Raw genomic sequence first — 19,686 nt, 5'->3', positions numbered from 1 at the left:
CTTTGCTGGTCTAGTGAGTTTGCAATCGCAAAACGAGTTGATGGATGACACACTTCCAACGGATATGGACATGAAGGATGTCTTTGAACAAGAGAGGGAATTTGAAGAGTGCATGATACGTGTGACATGGGTGTAGGAGGATGCACTAGATACATTATTCTTGGGAGCCAATGGGAGCTCCAAGGAGTGCTACCAAACAAGATTTTTTTTACTGATTATGTGAGTTTTTTTAAAGTATAATACATATTGGGAGAGATGCTAGCAATTCTAACTCCACATGCATGCAAATATGGTCTCATGGAACCAATATGAGGCATTCTTATAACCCAGAAACCGAGGCTCTTGTAGTTGATCATATAAATTAACTCTAAACAAGAAAAGTAGTAAGATCTAAGAAAGAGAAATGATCACAATTGTTCATAAAATTCTTGGAGATAAGTTTTGCCACCAAAAGCATTTACTTTATTATACATGAAATCTTGAGAGCTTCGAGAGACAATGAGATCATCTATAAACCATCTTAGTTGCTGAAGTCTATGGGAAAAAAAACATGTTCTAAAAGACACAAGGCATTGGAGAAGTTCAAATTCATAAGTGACTCTTCAAATCCATGACTTACCAAAGAAGCAATAAGATGTATGAAAGAGCAACAATCTCAACTATTCATAAATTTCTTGGTGATAAATTCCACCAACAAATGCATTTCCTTTTTTATATATGATTTCTTGAGAGCTTCAAAGAGACAATGAGATCATCTATAAACCATCTTGCTTGCTCAAGTCTATGAAGGAAAAAAACATGTTCTAGAAGACACAAGGCATTGAAGAAGTTCAAATTTACAATGACTATTCCACCTATCAAAGGAGCACTAAGATCTAAGAAAGAGAAACGATCTTAACTATCCATAAAATTCTTGGGGATAAATTCTGCCAACAACAAATGCATTTCCTTTTTTATACATGAAATCTTGACAGCTTGGAAGAGACAATGAGATCATCTATAAACCATCTTACTTGCTCAAGTCTATGAAAGAAAAAAACATGTTCTAGAAGACATAAGGCATTGAAGAAGTTTAAATTCAAATGAGATCATCTATAAACCATCTTACTTGCTCAAGTCTATGAAAGAAAAAAACATGTTCTAGAAGACATAAGGCATTGAAGAAGTTTAAATTCATACGTGACTATTCAATTCCATCACTTGGGAAAGGAGCACTAACATCTAAGAAATAGCAAACAATGTACACAAAAAGAAACAACAAAATATTCTTTCAAAACTTGGGAAACTGTATCAATGCTTGATCAAAGCATATGCAATGTCATCCAAAACAATATAGCATAAACTGCTTTGTTTTCTCATCCACTACAATGTCATCAATAAAAATACAATTGGGAGCCAATTTCATCCTTTTCTTATAAGGGTTCTCATCCTCTTGACATGCCATCATATCTACAACTTCTCGCACATAGCATGGCAATGCACTGCAATCATTACCAAGGACTATGTCAATGGCAAGAAAATCATCAAATCATATCCACTCCTCAAAATATAGAAGCACAAAAAACACAAGGATGCTAAAGTAAAGGTACCGCACTAGTCCTCCTCTGGATCCTCCAATTTATTTATGCCTTCAAAGGCTTCTTCCTCACTTGAGCTACCATCAGCATCTTCATTCTCTTCAGCATGTTCCATTGAAATAAAGAGCTCCTCCACATAAGACACCATCCTCTTGTCATTGTCCATACCACAAACAAGTCTTCCACAGTGCAAGGCAGCCTCTATAGTGCTACCACAACCCATCATTAGGTCAAGTACATTGCCATTTGATGGTGTCAATGCCTCTATCAAAGCTGCCATAAATATTGGGCTCTTTTGCAACCCACCTGAAGAAAGAAAGTAATGAACATTGTTTAATCTAATATTGGATGGCTCTTCACAAACCAATCATACCACAACATAAAGTTCCATCTCCGTAAACATGTCTAGCAGTGTAGGTAGAAAGTGTCGAACACAATCACATGACAAGTCAAGAAATGAATAACCATCAACACCATGCTTGATTGTGAAAGGAATGCTTCCCTTACTATGATAAATAGACATCATCAATAAATGTACTTTCTATAAGAAAAAGGGTTAAAGGTGAGAGATATAAATGTTTAAGTGCAACACAAACTTAAATACATTGCATAGTGACGAATTTTCTACAACACATGAACTTCTTCCCAAATCAAAAAAGGTTACATACCTCCCTTCCATTTGATGCTCCTGGACTCAAACCCATAGCCTCATCAAAGTACATGTACATTTGCAATGTCAACTTGTGATTCTTCATCATGGCAGTAGCACGAATCTGCCTACAAAGACTCTCAATGTGAAAAACAACTATGTGTCCTGTGTCAAATATTACCAAGTCTGCAATAGCAAATGCATCATCCACATTCCAACATGGTGTGGACTCTCCAAATTCTATGGTAGACAGTCGTATTGGCAGGTTGAGAACAACGAAGTCCACACCCCATGACCTCATCTTATCCCTCACACTTCTGGACCTCCCTTTCAAATTCATCATTAACATCTTTCCATATTGGATCCCAATTAGCCTTGACATCATCTGTAACTTGAATATGAGCCCCATCCATTGTTTGCATTGCCAAAATAAAAGACCCCTTCTCCTTAATGTACCTATCCTTTCTAAATGTGACTCCCATCTCCTTAGACTACTTACCCATAGTCCTTATTTTTTGGTTCATCTGAATCCTACACAAAGGGATTTTGGGAGGAAGAGTTCTCCTAACAACTCTAATTCTCTCCAATGTTCTTTGAAGAATCTCCTATGAAAACTCAATTGGCTCATCGAGTCTTATCATCATGCTCTTGTGACTTTGTTTCTATGACCTTTGTTTTAGAAGTTGTTTCTTTCAACTCCCCAGTAGTATCCATGTCCTCACAAGATTCGCCTTCTTCATGGCTTATCTCAATCATCTTCTCTATGTCAGCCATCTGCACATGCTTATAGCTTGTATTCTTTCTAGAACTTGCTTCACAATACAAAACAGATAACTGAGATGATGACTTGTTCATAGTAGATCTTGTCAAGACCATTATCTAATTAATAAAAAGAGATATTAATTAGTATACACCAAAATCAACTAACCTTCATGCTTAGAAAATGACAATGCTAAGGCCACACACCTAAGAAAATGACACCATTGATAGAAGAATCCTCAAATTTACACTTGCATAATTAAAAAGAAATATATTTACATATTAGAACAAATGAAACTAATTATCAACATAAGAAAGAATTTTATACTATAGAATACAATAAAATGTGTTGGCAAAATTGCCCAATCAGGACCACAAAGTCCCATTCCCATTCTAGAAGACAAAAGAGAAAACACTAATGTAGCATATCCTTTTTTAAGGATGGGGAATGACTCCCCACACTAGATGATGACAATATCCATAGCATCAATTTTTTCTTGTTCATTCCATAGAGACATCTAGACTTGTAGGGGGGTTCGGCACCGAGCCCACCCTTGGGGCTTGTAGCAAAAAATAGATGTATAGACTAGTATGGGGGGCTCGGTGCCGAGCCCCCCTTTTTGACTTGTTGCAAATAGCTGGAATTGAGATTGATAAGGGGATTGGATAGTTAAAATAATAGACATGTAGATTGAGTTCTATTGAGTTATTGGATTGTTTGGTAGCAGTGTGCGATTAAGTGTGCGATTAAGTAATCAATAGTATGATGAGAAAACTAAGATGGTACATACTGTCTGGGCTCTGTTGTTCCAAAAGAAAGTATCACCCTAGGACCAGATTCCTATCCCAAGCTTCGTCACCTCAACATCCGACATCCCAAGCCTGGAGAGGAGTTGGAGGGGTGATTGATGGCAGAAGGAAGCAAGGGTCGGGATTCAAAAGCTAGGCAGGAGGTGGCACTGAAATGGGAAGTGAAGGGAGCATGAGAGGCAAGGAAAGGTCTACTGCTGAGAGCAACAGCAATAGCCTCACCATTAAAATGCTTTATATCCACTGCCTCACCATTAAACAATTTCAGTATGAAGACTTGTAGGGGGGGCTCGGCATTTGCTTCCAAAAGACATGGCACTATGCCAATGTGGAACTCGAGGCATGGAGAGGTCGCTAGGTCGATCGTGCATGGAGCTGAGGATTGTGGAGGCACATTGCATTTTTCTTCAACCCATGGAGTCTTTGTTTGGAGGTCATAGTTGTAGCTACGTGCTGCAATGTAGAGCTTGTGGGTGTTCCATTGTGGAGGAGTTGTAGCTGTGAGTGTTGGGTCATCTGGGTTGTTACTCACTGTGAGCGTTGTGGAGCTATAGCCAGTTGTTGAAGGGAGTCCCCTGAGGCTTGGAGGTCCTGTGAGAGCTATTGGAGTCTTGTCAATGGAGGTTGACAAGACTTGTAGGGGGGGCTCAGCACCAAGCCCCCCCTTTTGTTTCAAAAATAAACACTGCGTTTTGGAAACAATAAACACTGTTGAAATGTTTGCTGGTGGAAATGCACCGCAATTGGGTTTTGTGCCACTCTTTGAGTTTGTATTTCCATTCTCTCCCAATCCTTTTGAAGTATTGGCTGCACTGCAACCGTTCAACAAAGGCTTTGTAACCTCCCATAAGCCTTCCATTTTAAGAGCTAAACATTTTCCAATAGAGCAGACAAATTATTCAGCTGCTTAGATATAGCGCTTCCCCATGCCTTTAGGAAAATCCTAAACATCACAAGCGTGCATTTTGTAGAAATTCCTCAGGTTCCTGCAGGATTTGTTCCTCCCTCCACCGTGAGTGGCCACCCTCTCTTTGATCTTGCTCCTGCTCTTCGGACTATCAGCATTTGCACAATCCGATCCTCCTCTGTATGCACAGTGGAAGGCAGGATGTCAGCTTCCCTCATCTCAATTTCTACGAGTCTCTGCAAGATTTGCAACCGAATTACATCACAGGCAAAGTGAGGGAGCTACAAGCAACAAACACCCAAAATGCAAGATAGAGGAAGAAGAACCCAAAGACAAAAATTTGTGTGTGTGGCTTTGAAACAAAGGCACAATCAGAGTGCAAGACCAACAATCAAAATAGGCCTTCATCCTTCCTTAAACAGATCTCAACATTTGACTTCACATCCTTTGTTGCCTTGACGAATCTCTATCACCATCGGAATGGGTCTTCTTCTCAAGCACTCAAGCACAATCTCACCTCATCCGTCTCATCCTTTCAACACCAATGTAGGTTGAAAAGGGTGGCCTCGGTGCCAAGCCCCCTCCCAAGATTCTCTAGAATTCATTGTTCTTCCTCCCCATCTACGGGAGCAGTGTAGTCACTATAAAAATATCCTGTAGGTCCATGAAGTTAGTCCTAAGGAGGCTCACGATTGTTGGAGCAACCAAATTGAATTCCAAGCTGAGAGTTAAAGCTTCCAATGCTTAGTCTTTCTGAAGCCAAGCCCCAAATCGATATTCTTGGTGGCATCTCACTTTGTACTTTGACTTACCCCAAAAGATGGCACGATATAGATAAGGGAGGCAGCCAACCAAACCGAAATGCCCACCACGACCAAGGAAATTCCTAGTAGCTTCATGACAGCTCCCAAAAGAAGAGCATTGAGCGAATGCCACCTAATGGAGCTAAGAAAACAATAAAACTATGCTGGGACTAACAGGACAAAGGTGGTGGAAATCAAACCATCGTCTCCCTTAGGCATATTCCACACAATGGAGTGAAGCGTGATGTGAAGGCAAAATGAAGGAAAAATGAAGGAAAGCCTATTCCACAATACCTTCTCTACTTTGTCCACCATGCAAGCCCTTGCGCAGCTCCCAATGAGTGAAGCGAAGAATCGAGGAGACTCCAGACAGTGTGCGAGTCCCTTGAGCGAGCTAGGAGTTGAGCGAGAGAGGAGCAGGTGTGCGAGGTGAGGGAGAAGTGGGGTTGGAGGGAGGCCCAATGGAAGAGGCTGAAGGCAAGGGGGTGAGGCAAAGGCAAGGAGAGGAGGAGGGAGGCGAGGAAGGGGGGGAGAGCCAGCGGGTGGCATCGGCAGGAGGAAGAAGAGTGCTGGGAGAAGGAGGAGGAAGAGCGTTGGGAGGAGGAAGAAGAGCGTCGGTAGGAGCAAGAAGAGCACTGTGAGAGAAGAAGAGCATTGGGAGAGCAGAAGAGCGCTATGAAGGAGAGCTACTGGGTGGAGGAGGAAAAAGAGCATTGGGAGAAGCTAGGGATGGGGCAAGGTGAGGAAGAAGGGCCAGCGTTGGAGGCATAGATGGCTATTTGGAGCAAGAAGGATGGGAGAGCTGTTTAAGGCAAGAAGAATGGGGGAGAGGTGTTTGAGAGCTAGAAGTGGGGAGAGCTCTTTGAGACAAGATGAGTTATATGCTTCTCACCAAAAAATCACAAAACTCTTTCCACCATCTTTAACATTTTAATCAATAATAAAAACTTTGACACATGGGGACATGGGCTAGTGGAGTAGTGGCTAGGGAGTTTCCAGATTTTTTTCCCGTTTCTACATTTTCCTCTTCACACTCTCCTTCCCGTTTCCTACCCGTTTTTTTTTCCGTTTCCTACCTGTTTTTTTCCCGTTTTCAAATTTCGCTCGACACTCTTCTTCTCATTTCTTGTTCTCTACTTTCCCTCCACACACTCTTCTTCCTGTTTCTTCTGCTATGGACTTTCCCTCCATTCTTGGACTTCCTCCCACACACTCTTGTTTTCATTTCATGTGCTCTCAAGTTTCCTTCCATTCCTAGATTTGATGTTCTTTCCATCTGTAGATTTTATCCCACACTCTTGTAAGAGATGGCTTCCAAGTATATGACATTCTTCTCCAAAAACCATGAAGAAAGATTGCAGGTGAAGGTGCATTCTGGTCATTGTAGAATCTCATAAGAAAGGATTTGCTAGAACTTCAATTTGCAAAAGGGTAGGTTCCACCTATTCCAAATGATTATAGAGGGACAAAATTGCACAAAGGATAGAAGAGTTCCAAATCTACTTCTTATTGATGGAACTATGGTGTATGACCTTGATGTGGATTATGGTACGTTTGTGGAGATCTTGACTGTGGGTGCTAATGGAAGCATTGGTACAATGGAAGGAGAGATTGGGAGCCATTTTTCGTCTCCAAAAGATTTGAAGGACATGTCCTCTTATTAGAATTTCTCCCAGCCAACTATACCAGAATTTCTGAAGCAACATGTGGATGTGAAAGTGAAGGGCACCTCCTTTGTTGAAGAATCTAGCTTGAGAGAGAAGGTTATGTGGCTTGCACCAAAGTCCATTATTTCAAAATTCATAAAGCATGCTGATGAGCATCATCAAGTACATGATTTACCTTCTTATTATAATGCGAGTATTTTTTTTGAGTTGCCTCCTGTGGATGCAAATGTGAGTGGAATGGATGGAATGCAACAGGCATATGATCCACACAAGTGGTCAAGAACACATCCCACTTCTATTCCATCTTTGTCAAAAATTGCTAAGATCAGGGTCAGTCATTGTAGTGGCTCATTTGAATGCATAAACCCATTATGTGGTTTCCCTCTAAGACATAATAGACCAAATACTTGAGAGTGGAGAGGTCGAATCATAAATGTTCCAAACATAGGAGACCTTGGTGCTAAGAATGGTACTCTTGAATGTTTACACTGTGAAGAACAACCATTTTGTCGCTCTCGATGCTTTGCAAAAATATATTAAATTGAGCCAGAAGATGTTGGATACACAAGATTGGCAATACATTTTGGTTGCCATGATCATGATGTTTCTCCTGTTGGAAGTAGGTGTCAAGTAGCAAATACACAAAAATTTATACAAGAGAAAGTATTGGAGATGAAAAATATTGGAGCAAGAAAAGTTGGAAAAGAATTGGCAAAGGAAATAATTGCCCATCATCTTTTGCCCACAAACAAGGTTCTTGATGTGTCAACTGCATTGTCAGTGGATATGTGGGAGAACCTCTTACGCTAGCTCCAAGGTTACACAAACCAAAGGAGGTTAGTTTAGAGCTTTGTTTGGTGTTCATTTTGGAAAAATTTTGGAGTTTTCTCAAGCCCGAAATTGCTAACATTTGCAAATGCCATCATTGTTGTTAGGTTTCTGAGATGGATTCATGAGGCACTAGTTACATTGCAACCACAACAAGAGTCATTAGATTGTATCATCTACTTGAAGGAACATGTTAGATATGATTTTTTCCAAGGGTGTCTATTTCCTCGTCAGGTTGAGTCCCAGCCTTGCTATGTGATGACAATGTCTTGTAAGGGTAGAGGTTCGGGAGTCGATCTTGTCAATAGGGTGCAACCTGGTAGTGATCTTGAAAAGGTACATTTTGAGCATGTTCATAGAGTGCATGGTTGGAAAACAATGGCAGCTCATGCTTATGATCCAAGGTAGATCCCTTTTTTTGTTATGTATTATAGTGATGTAATCATAATTAAATTTGTTAGTGAAACAATGAGATCTTTAAATTGCAGTGTGAGAGAAATTTTGACAATTGCCACCTGCGAGTTTAAGAAAGAGGACACAGAGGCTCAAGTTCAATTTTGGAGAATGTTAAATGATGTAAGAAAATGTGGATTTATGGAGCCCAAATTCTTTCGGTTTATGGCTGATGAGGCATAAGCAAATTGGCGAGTAGTTTGCACTGTCTACAATGGTGGCGCTGAGAATGTCATGGAGGCACGAGAGAGATCATGCATTTTCCATTGGGAACAAGGACTCCAGAGAATCACCAATATAAATGTGTATCAAAGATTCATAGAAACCCACTTGTAATTATGCCGAGCATGGAGGGATGTACAAACAAGGGAAATTGCACAAGAGCAATCCCGAATCATTAGAACCTGGTGGAGAAATAACCATGTGAGTTCAAGTGACATTCCATTCTTGGATCAATGGATGTCATGGTGGGAGGATAGGATAGCTCATTGGGGTAAGTGTTTTGAGTTAACTATATGATGAACTTTGCCTTCATTACATTTGTAGCTAAGTTTATTGTGTAGAAAATTAATTTGTTGCTTTGGATCAGATAATTGACACAAGAGCTCTGGCCAATACTCCTCGGGCAAATCTAACAGAGTCAAAACATGGGAGTTGGTTGGCATTTGAAGGATACATAAGACAAATCTCATTGTGTGATGCTTGTGTTGGGGGGACTTGGCATCTGCATTGTTGCAGATAGCAAGGTGTGATCAACATGTCCAAGGATTGCATATTGGATCTGGTCCTTCGTTGGAGAACTTGCTTCAACAAACAGGCAACATAAGATCAAGTTATATTAGCCCTCTGGGCAGTGAGAGTTGCAAATTCTGTAGTGAATGCTATTAGGATAGAAGTAGATGATCAACACCTCATGGGAGATGTGGAGATTGAGACGAAAGAAAAGGTTGGGCGAGCCCTTGGGCATTGATGACTCTCATCGCCATGACTTTGAGTATGTGGTACGTGCATGGAGAACCTTCCAGGCATCCACTAGAAGAGATTCTGAATTTGAAGACAGGTTGGGCATGCCACCATCAAGACCCAATGTTCAGAGTACACATCAAGCTAATGATGTGCACATGTGGGTGCATGAAGATGATGTTCATGATGTTTATTGGTCCATTCTTAGGGTAGAGCAAGGAAGCAAGGTGCGTTGTCAAGCATGGCTTTCAAGTGTCAGTCATCACAAATGCAAAAAATTGATTAATAGCTTGCAAGAAAATCCAGCACCTAGTTTCAAGGGAAGAATGAACCATGCCCATGGTCAAGGAGTGCAATTTTTTTGGTTTTTTGGGGATGATGTGACACATTCATGGATTCAAAGAAACATGATTATTGGTGCTCCAATAGCTTCTAAAAAGTGGCCAGTGCAAGTAGGAGTAAGTTTGACAAGTGTAGAAGTAAGGAAGCTAAAAAGATCCGGGATTCTTCTGGATGTTTTTGAGATTTTGGGAAACTCTGATGCAAATAAAACACCTCGTGGGAATCAAATACCAAACCTCTCAGAAAAAGTGACTCCTACCTCTAGCCGTTGCAAGATGAAGCATAGGACAAGCATTTCAAAGGTAGCTGCAGACCGCATTGAATGCTCTTTGCATACTACCGCTAATGTGACCCCAGGAATGATGCACAAAGTGGATGAAGATGAAGAGTTCATGGTTGAAAGCTTTGAATCTGATCCTATGGGAAATACATATACAAGGCGTGTTTGTAGTGAACCATCATGTACTTGCAATGACTTCATTCAGCATGCATCACAAGGAATATTTGTTCCATGCAAGCACATGTATGTTGTTTACCTTCGTGTCTTGGGACAAAACATGGATTGCATGGCAATTCACCAACCTCGGCTCACTGTTATTGAGATCTTCCAGTTGTTGCTGACTTCTCCTAGAGTCTACATCAGCCATAAAACAATGTAGATTCAAGATAAATTTCGAACCCATATTTCAAGTGACATGCAGGATTTGTTTTGCCCATGTTACAGTCAAGTCGGAGTCATCAGACTCCCTTGATATTTATTTTTAGCATAACATTCATATAACCTAAACAATTTTGGATTTCTGCTTTGTAGTTGTCAATTGAATCAATGATGTGACATGCATCTCTCTTTTGGCCTCTATTAGATTCAATTTAGAGTGGTACCCCTTTGAAATAGATTAAATGACGTACATGTGATGAAGCCTTCATATAGTTTGTGCCAAGTCATGGATTTGAATCGTCGCTTATGAAGTTGAACTTCTTAAGTGCCTTGTGTCTTCTAGAATATGTTTTTTTTAATACCTTGTCATTAAATACATCTAAAAGGGATACCACTCTAAATTGAATAAAGGGATACCCTTAGATTAAATTTAGAGTGGTATTTCTTTGACATGATGAAGGGCCAATAGGATGCAAACATGTGTGTGAAGTTAATATTTCTATTACTTCTTTATGTTTCCAAGTACCCCTCTGTAGGGGTTCTATTTGGACACTTTTTGACTGTGAGTTTGTGAGTTTCTTGGTAGTTGTTTATATTTTCCATTTAAGGGGGTTTTTTTTGTTTATGTTTGCAAGTTCTCTATTAGTTGTTATGTTTACCGTTTAAGGGGGATTATATTTGGCAACATTTATGTTACTTCTTCATACCCACTAGGCAGGATTCTATTAGGTGAGTTTCTTCCTAGCGAGTTTGGCAAGATTTCTATTACTTTGTTCTTAGTAGCAAAAAAACTCACAAACTCGCTAGGAAAAAACTCGCCAAATAGAAACCCCCTAGCTCCAAGCCAATGAAGATCAATAACTTCTTAGAGGGGGACTTTTGGACAAAGCTGGTGGCACTATTGATAGAGTTTGCAGATGTTTTTGCTTGGGATTAGTCAGACATGCGGGGGCTAGACCCAAAATTTTACCAACACCATGTGAATCTAAAGAAAGATGCCACGTCAACTTAAATGAAATGGTACCAAATGAATTCGCACATCGCAAAGTAGATGATCGAATGAGAGTGGCTACTGCAGGTGGGATTCATCATACCCATTGAAAACCCAGAGTGGACGGCTCTAATAGTGATCGTGCATAAGAAGTGTGGATTACTACAAACTTAATGTAGACTGTACCAAACCCATTTCAACTCCCATACTTGGATGATCTTAGTGTGTTTAGTGAGAAAGTGAAGCATTTGTAACACGTGAGGCTCTATTTCTAATGTTGTCAGGAGACTCCTTTCAGCCTCAACCCGATGAAGTGTGCATTTGCAGTCCATAGAGGCCATTTGCTGAGGCATGTCATCAATACAGAGGGCATTGCGGTCGACCCCAAAAAAGTGGCATCGATCATGTAGGAACTTGCACCCACCAATCTAAAAGAGTGCTTGCACTTATTAGGATAGATTCGGTGGCATGGCAAACTCCAATTTTTGGCACACATGGCCATATCGGTGAATGCACTAGCTCATGATGAGCCCAAAGCCTTTGTTGGTCCACAAATTGTGAGAAGGCTTATCAGTAGCTTAAAGTTAAACTTTCTCGAGCACCCATTCTGATCCTTGTGGATTGGGAAAAGACATTTCATATGTTCATAGATGCCTCTAATCGCACAGTGGGAAGCATGCTGATGCAAGAGGATGAGGTGGAGTGGTTCTGTTCAGTATATCATGCTAACCGTAGGCTCTCCACTAACAGTAGTGGAATGGAGCTATTCGATGATGACTGAGCGAGAAGGGTTGGGGATGGTCTTTTCCATAAAGACATTCCAGCACTATCTTCTTGGTTGACACTTTGTGTTCCACGTCAACCACTCCACACTACTATACTTGGTGAGGTAGCAGAATTTGATAGGTCGCCTGGTGTGCTGGATGCTACTCATCCAGCAGTTTGATTTTGATGTGGTTCATCGACTTGGGCTACTTGTCTTGCCTAGAATTGGGGAGTCCACAACAGGTATCGAGGATGAATTCTTGGATGTGGAGCTCAATGTAGTATTTATGGTGGCTGCAGCGGAGGGTATTGTGGAGGAGGTGATTCAAGGAACCTCATGGTCTTGGTATGACAAAATGCTCTACTTCATGATGTCCGGGTAGATACCAAAGTACTTAACTAGAGACCAACGAAAGTAGTTGGCGTTGAGAAGATGCGGCAACTTTACCATAGCCATTTGATGGATGTCCTGCTCCAATGCATGCTACCACATGAATAGGAAGCCGTGCTCATGGAGGCACATTGTGGAGTGGCAAGCAGCCACTTTGCGGGAGCTATCACGACTAAAAAGGTGCTATAGGCTAGGTTGCTATTCTTTAGAACAAGAAAGAGTTAAGAGAGATCTAAAAGTCAGACAGTCCTCCTTTTATAGCCAAATTCAGATTGCTTGACTGCTTTTCTGCATTGAAGTTCCTTTAAATTCAATTTTATGGATTATATTTTATCAAGGGCTTTGCTTGGAAGTATTTGGGCCCAATAAGGCTGTGGCATCATTTGGAGCTTTATTTGTCTAGGTCATCAAATCGAGAGGAGTTTGATAATACAACCATACAAACCCTTAAAATGAAAACAGTGGCTAAAGAGGTTGATAGAAGGGGGATTCTAGGAAAGGCTTCTAAGCCATAGCTGAAAGAAAAGAAAAATAAAGAAAAGAGGATGAGTGGAAGCTAGATAGTTAATGGTGATGTTAGTAAAGGAATGTGAAAAAAGCTTTGAGGGTCACAAAAAACTCATCCAAACCCTTATTGGTGTAATCACCTTCACCTTGGAGTTGAATGCATCCTCGAGAGATGCTTGTGGAGAACCACTTGTCGTTCCATATGTGAACTCAAATTCAAGACCTTGATGACTTAGGCATAAGTCAGTGCCCTGTTCTATTTAGCTCTACTGATGGGTTAGTTGTTGATGTTGATTGGTGTATTGACTTTTTGTAGTGTTTGTAGCTTATCTTCATGACCAAGGAGCCCTTGGATTGATGTACTTGTGATTTGCTGAGTATGCCATGCTGAGAACCTGAAGAGGACTAATCGCCTATTTTCACCTAGGACTTCCACATGTGACATATTGACCAATTGTGACCCACACCTAGCAAGAAAATCATTTTGTAGACCTCATGTAAGTTTGATAATCAATTCGAAGGAGAGCCACTAAGACATCACTAGATATCTTTGTTGGCAATGAGCAGTTGTCATCCCATTGGCAACAATGTTGCGTGACGTTCTTTGAGATCCTTGATTGTAGCAGTAGGTTCTTGTGGAGCTACTGCATTTTTAGGAGTGGGTTCTTGTGGATCTACTATTGGCATGTTTCTTGTTGTCAATGTTGCACCATTGAACATTGTGATCTCCCACATGTACCACTTCCATGATATCGTATAATAAAGTGATATATGTTCTATGTATCAAATGTGAGTAGGATTGCAATGTCTCAGAGATCTTTTGCTTTTGTTGAGCCCAAGTTTCAACTGAGAAAGTTGTCAAGGATGAAGATAATTCATTGTTCACATTGGAAGGTTCTTGTGGGACTTCCATTGTGATGGGCATTACTTGCGTGGCCGATTCTTGTGTAGCTACCCTGATGATGGATGACAAATTTCTCAATAAGGAAGGTTCTTATGTGGCTCTAATGTGGATTCATCTTTTGTCTTGGCACGTTCTTGTGTTGTTGTCTCTTTTTTCAAGACAGGTTCTTGTGTCACTGCCAGTTGCCGTGAAGATGATGCTATAAAGTGACATGCCTTTTGAGAGACTTGCAAACGTGCAAGTTCTTGTGATACTGTCTCCCTTTTTGAGATAGGCTCTTGTGTAACTACTCAAGAGGAGGCAGATGAATTCCTTTGCATTTGATCCTCCTGCACTGGTGTTTTTCCCTTATCCTTGAAAGCACGTTTTCGCTGTTCTTGGCATCTTTTGAGAGTAGGTTCTTGTGTGACTACTATTGGTACATCTGCACTGGTTGATGGTTTTGTATTGATAGATTTGGGGCTCTACTCCTACTTTTGCGATGGAGATGGTGTACATTTAGGCCTAGGGCAAGCATGGATGGGATGTTGATTGCTCTAGCGAGGCTTGGGTACCCATATATAAGAGTTGCCAAGGTAATATCCCTGGGCCTTGAGTAGTCTTGTGGGAACCCATTGGTAATGTACCTTCCTTGTTGGATAGCATGGTCTTCTTCTTTGATGTTGAGGTTTGTTGTTTACATGAGGGGGTGGCTAGCGATGGTGAGGCTTGATGTTTAAAGGAGGGGGTGGCGTTATATGTTGAGGTTTCTTTGGAATCCAAAAATATGATTCACCCTCAAAGTATCCTTGAGCCTTCAATAGATCCTTTTGGACCCATATTTGCTTGGTTGCCTTTTGTCTTTGTCTTCTTCCTTGGTGGCATCCTTTTCGAGGTGGGGAGGTGGAAGTAGTTGTTGATGTTGGTGTTTGAACATTGGGCTGGTTGGTAGGGCTTAGCACATCTTGTTGGGTCGACTCATCACCAAATAATCCTTTGTGTCTTGGATCCATCTTTTACCAAGAATGGTAGCTTTCGTTAGGCTACCTGCAGGAGCTATAAAAAACTTGCCAAGCACAATGTAATTGTCCAAGGAAACATTCAACATTAAAGAACCAATAACCTTAATAGAGGTACCCTCTATGGACTGAATTTCATAATCACATAATTGAAGGCGTACCTGGCCAAAACCTTTTAATGTTTCCCAGGAGATGAGGTTGTGGCTTGCTCGCCAATCTGCCATGGCTTGTATTCAACATGTTGCACTTGCGGATGTCAGCTCTACCCAAAGTTGAGATGGAGTCATATCTATCTCATTAGGATCAATGGTATTGTCAATTCCTAGTTCAACTTGATTAGGTAGTACCGCTCTTATGGTGTAAAAAGTTGTAATGGAGTTAAGTTGTTCATCAAGGTGCATCACGTGAGTGCCCTCAGAAGTTGTAGATTTATTACCGCTAGTGTATGCATCCAATCAAGTGAGTCTTCTAGTTTTGGTAAAGGAGCACACCAAGGTTCATCAAGACTCTTCTCACTATCCTCTTTCTCATATTTTCTAACTAGCTTTACCGACACAGACCTATCGGTGGTATCCGATTCAGCTGCAAATAGATTTTTGGACCTAGTGTGAGCCTTCCATGTTTGGAGATCAACCCTCATGACTTGCTGATCTTTCCTTAGATAAATGTTGTTGGAGCGCCAATCATGGATTAATATTGCCATACGCAAGAAAGGTCTCCCTAGTATATCCTCATACCCAAGGTTGTTTTGGAAATCCATTACAACAAGGCACACCCAATATGTGAGACCAAAGGTTTTGATTTTAATGTCCTTGAGTACTCGTATGGGATGATTCGTGCCTCCATCAGCTAATTTAACTACCAAGGAAGTAATCTCTTGGTCGGGACTTCTCCACTTTTCCCAGCATTGTTTCATGATGATGCTAACACCTGCTCCTCCATCTAAGATTGTCATAGCTTTCTCATCACGGAAGGAGATGGGTAACACTGCATTCTTTTCATCACTCTCAAAGTATTATCCGAGTTTGTTAATTGGAACCCTTGGAAGGTCTTGAGCTTGGTTGGGAGATTCAACATTCTCGGGATTAGTGGATTAGGGTGTCACTATTTGCCCATTCATCCAATCTGAGAGGTCTCTCCATAGAGTAGGATTATCCTGTAATAGTATCGTGATGGGCATCTTGATCTCAGCGGATAGGAATGAGGCTAACCCTGCGATGTCTTGAGGACCAGTGATAGGTTCCCTACCTATTGATTTCGACTCTTCTAAGCCATATACATACATGTTGTCATCCTCCTTTAGTTGTTGCAAGGTGGGGTCTTCTTCAAACATCTGTTTCATTAGGGTGGATCCCTTTGTTAAAGGGCATGACACACCTTGTTCATCTACCCTTTCAGGTATTTGCAAGGTTTTTGAGGTTGTAGTAGTTATCTAATGTCTTGGATGAATTGTATCAGCACTCTTGCTTGCCTTAAGCCTTTACTCACATTCCTCTTGGCACTTGTGTTCCAACTAATGCACCTCAGCGAGACCTTGTTTCCCCACCCATGGGTTGGGATATTCACCGTGACCCTTAGGTGTTGTGGCTTGGCCATGGGTTGAAACCATTATCATTGCCTCATTTGCCTCATGCGGGTGGTTGTTGTTGGTACCGTTTGAGAGAGTATCACCAGAGAAAGATGATGTTGCTAGGGAGGCTGTATCTTCATTTGACCCATCGTGGATGATGATCTTATTTTTTCCCTTGCCAATCTTCGTTGCACCCTTGTTCTTACTCGTGCTAATTCAGTTGCCTCTCTAGGCTTCAACGTGCTAGCTTTATCCCTTTTGGCTTGTTTGCAAAGCTCTTTATTAAGGGATTTAGCTTGCAACCTCGTGATTACATCCAAGGATACTGATGACACTTGGCCTCTGGGGGGGGTCTGTCAATGCTTAAGTTAAGGCTTGTGGACCTAGATGGCCTTCTCATCAAGCAATCCTTGAAAGGATGGTCCACAACACACCTAATGCACAATGGTGGTGGTGTATTAGATGCTAGTGCACCTATGACCGGCTGATTTGTTGCTCCCTTGAGGGGACACTCATTGGCCCTTGACACATAGAGCATTGAATGGGTTGTGTCTTGGTCAAGTTCATATATCCCATTTTTTGAGCAATCGGGGCCGTCTAGTAGACTAGAATGTATTGGTCACCTTGTATAATGTTGTGACTTATAATGCTGCACCGATATGCATTGTCACATTTGTGGGCATAGTGTGTCTACTGTGGGTAGGTTTGAAGTCTCCCCAATCACTAGGTAGCTCTTCCACCAATACTTGATTCAGGGGAGTAATTCATGGAGGTGGTAGTTGAGGTCCCAGTACTGGCAGGGGTAATGAAATATTTTGAGCCCTAAATTACCCTTGATTGGTTGATGTGGCTCCTTGTATTGCCAATTGTGCTTGATTAAATGGATTCGGCAGTGTAGTAGGCCATGGTAGATGCGGCCTTTGTTGATACAGGGGTTGAGGAATCATCGTAGGATAATGATATTGGGATGTGTCATAATTTTCCCAACGAACACAATGGGCACAGTAGGGTGTTGGCCTGGCTCTAAGACGAGGGCATTCCTTGGTGGGATGATTCCCAGTACGTACCCCACATCATATGTTCTCTCTTTGTGGAAATAGATGGGGGTTGCTAGGAGCATCTTTTGGTGCTTCTATTTTCCATTGTTGGCTCAACTTATTTAATAGATCTGTGGCCAACTCTTCCATGTTGAGCACCTTGGGCATAATGCTTGCATCCCTAGTTGCTTCTAAGGTTGAAGCATGTGCTATTTGGGACGTATCAGAGGAAGCTAAGGATTTATCCTGTTGGGACTTCTCCCTCATGTTATCCCCTAAGCATATCGCCGTCTTACTACATAGATCAAATGATGTGGGATTCATAGCAAACAAATGATCATGCAGCTTAGCATCTCGTAGCCCTAGAAGGAAGCGTGGTGGAAGCTGCACATCACTCATCCTCTCGTGGGGGTCACATCGCGAGTTCATATTTTTAATCCTCATGATATAGTCTCTTAAGGACTCAGTGTCCTTCTGCTTCACCTCATAAAGCTGGTTAAGTGGACTCCACTTGGGACCATTGGGGGCAAACCCCACAATGAAAGATTTACGCAATGTGTCCCAATTTATTTTCTCCTCAGGGTTTAAGGCTCCAAACCATTGTCCAGCCTTGCCATCAAGACTCAAGCTAAAAGCATTGACCTTGTCTAGATTCCCAATATCACCAAGGGTCTCACAGATTTGTTCAAATCTCTCAACATGGGAGACCGAGTCTCCTTCTCCTAGAAACTTGGTGATTAGCTTAGAGATTGTGACATGCTTGCTCCTTGAGGGGTTCATATCCCTTCCTGGAAACATTGGTGGTGGAGCAGAGGCCTCCCTTGCTAGTGCTTGCACTAGGATTCTCATAGCTTCATTTGTAAGGACCGTTCACGATATAGGAGGAGGTTGTGGAATGGTGGGCCCTATCCCATACATTGGTGGTCGTAATGAAGGGTTCCATGGATTTGATGACATGAGGTTGGGATGGGAGGATCGAGGCCAACTAGGCATTTGCATTGTGACTTGGGTCGGGTTGGGCTTAACAGGTTGGTATGGAGGTCCTCTAGGGAGTGGTATGTCCCCTGCAGGCATAGGCTTATAAGGGGCACTTGTTGGGTAGGGAATATCTCCCATGTTTTGTTGCCAAGGAGGCATCATAAGGGCTTCTAAAGTGGAGGGTCTTAACTGTGGACCTTAAGGTTTCTCCTCTGCCCCCTTTGCTCTAGATTTTGGGACCCTTGTGAGAATGTGGGTCCAACTCCATCCTCATAGGAGTGTCATCAAAGAATTGCTACAACGAGGAGTGATTGCCGACTTGGCTCCCTGGGTATTGCTTCGGACATTGGTGGTTGGGCCAACATTTGAGCCTCTAACATTGCCCTAGTTTGATGTCTAGCAAATGGGTTTAGCCACTCTATTGGGTCTGTCAATCCAAACCTTCCCATGATATTGGAAAAGGTTTTCATTAGGGTGGCTGCTACTATAGATGGGGTAGGAGAGTGGAGATCAGTGGGGATGGAGTTCAAAGCCACTGAGGCTCTAACATTAGAGGATTCACCCATGTCTCTGTCCTAACTCAGGGACTCTTCCAAGCTGGATAATTCACTTGGTAGTGGTTCTTGCAATGAGTGAGAACCAACTTTTAAGCTTACTAACCCTGAGGATGCCAAGCTAGGTATGGAGGTCAACAAGATGGTATTTGAGACACTGTCTTTAGGTTCAAGGTGAGCTTGTAGGACTCTTGTTGATCTCAAGATCATGTGTCCATTGGCACAATTGCGGCCCTAATTCTAGGTTGAGTTCGCCTCGACGCGAGGTCAAGGGGCGGCAACCCCTTGTGGCTTCCCAATTTTCATGTGCTTTTTCTTGATTTTTGTGTTCCCAGAGCTATCCCTACGGCTGTGGCGATAGGGCTATGGCAACGACCCATGGGGATAGCAAGTCGTCAGGATAGAGTTAAAGCCACAACCGATGAGATAGAGTTAAAGCAACGAGTCAACGCTTGTTTGATCAACGGAATAGAGCTATGGCGATGACTTGTGGGGATAGGGCTATGCTGACGACTCGTGAGGATAGCAAATCGACAGGATAGAGTTAAAGCAATGAGTCAATGCCTATTTGATCG

The sequence above is a fragment of the Dipteris shenzhenensis genome, chromosome 27, assembly GCF_047967505.1.
Source record: "Dipteris shenzhenensis isolate YYH24624 ecotype China chromosome 27, Dip_SZ_1.0, whole genome shotgun sequence".
Taxonomy (NCBI): Eukaryota; Viridiplantae; Streptophyta; class Polypodiopsida; order Gleicheniales; family Dipteridaceae; genus Dipteris; species Dipteris shenzhenensis.
Note: the sequence above shows the minus strand (reverse complement) of the source record.